The sequence below is a fragment of the Lipotes vexillifer genome, unplaced genomic scaffold (genome assembly GCF_000442215.2).
Source record: "Lipotes vexillifer unplaced genomic scaffold, Lipotes_vexillifer_v1.1 scaffold393, whole genome shotgun sequence".
NCBI classification, from domain to species: Eukaryota; Metazoa; Chordata; class Mammalia; order Artiodactyla; family Lipotidae; genus Lipotes; species Lipotes vexillifer.
The window spans coordinates 4,575,762-4,577,145 of record NW_006774564.1 but is presented as its reverse complement, the minus strand read 5'-3'; positions in this window follow the sequence as shown (position 1 = coordinate 4,577,145).

The window sequence follows — 1,384 nt, the reverse complement described above, 5'->3', positions numbered from 1 at the left end:
CAGTGTATTTCTACCATATGCACAAACTCAAATGTACTCAAATTCAAGTACATGCACTCATAAAAGGGATGAGAGAGAGCAATGGAGACACAGATAGAGAATTAAACAGTATGAACAGTTCACTTGTCATTCCACTCACTGAGCATATGCCCCAGAGTGACTACGAGATGAAAAATGGGATTCTGCCTTTTCCTCTGTTGAGTTCACTTCCTACGTGTCTCTCTTAGTGATCATCTTGCTGCAGTTCTGAGTATTCTAGTTTTCAAAGATGTGTATTGCATATAATATGATTCCTAAATTCAGTGCAATTACTTCATCTGGTACTCAACCAAAAAAGAAAAAAATCTATCTGTTCCCAAACTAGAGAGAAAAATTGGCTGTACTGGACTTATTGAGAGATAGTATATCAGTTTCAAACTTGGCATCGTCCTAAGAGGTTTTCAAGGGCAAGTTTGCCTTTACTCAACTTTTGCTTTACCTGCTGACTCTAGACATTATGCTCACTTAAGATGCCACTCTACAGCATGGCACTCCACTGTACCCTGAAAAGACTCTTTCTGACTTTGAAATTTAATGTATTTTATGCAAAGTGTTCTTTATTCACAACTGATGATTAAAAAAGATAAAAACAGCTAAATCACCTGCCATGATTTTGAGGCTTTTAGAAGCACTATTACAGATAACAAACAAATATAGGGAAAAAAATCAAAGAAAGGAAAAAACTTTAACACAAAGATCACATACACATGTGCCCACCGGGGCCTTACAGGTAAGAAAACAAGTGGAGAATCTTGGACTTATCAGAATACAAGGTCTGGAGAGGCCTGGAGAGGCAGAACAGCAGGAGCTCCAACTCACTGTTTCAATGCAGGAATGAAGGCTCAGTGTTGCCATTTTTTTTTTCAAAAGAAACTAAAAATCTGGATTTATATAGGAAAGACTGCCAAGGAATTTTAAAAATAATAGCAAATCCTCTGAGTCAAGACCACAAGAGCACAACAAACAAGATCCATTGATCTAACTTAACACAATGACCATCCATTTGCAATCTCTGCACTACCATACCTTTATCACAAATAAGTGGCTTTTTAAGTAAAAATATAACCATCTGAATGCATCCAGTGCTTAATTAACATTCTGAAGATTAAATAATGTATGGTTTTCTTTGTATTGGGCAATTTCGGCATTTTGCTGAATCAGGAAAAATGCAATTTTCAATTCGCTTGAGAAAAAGTATTTAATACCTCTCAACATATAGGGATATTTTAGCATGATGCCAAGTTTATGCCTGGAGTTCTTTCTTTCTTTTGATTGATAAGAAGTGTTTCCAGTCACCTGTTTACCTAAGAGTTAAGAAATAAAAGAAATTAAATAGTTCCCTCCA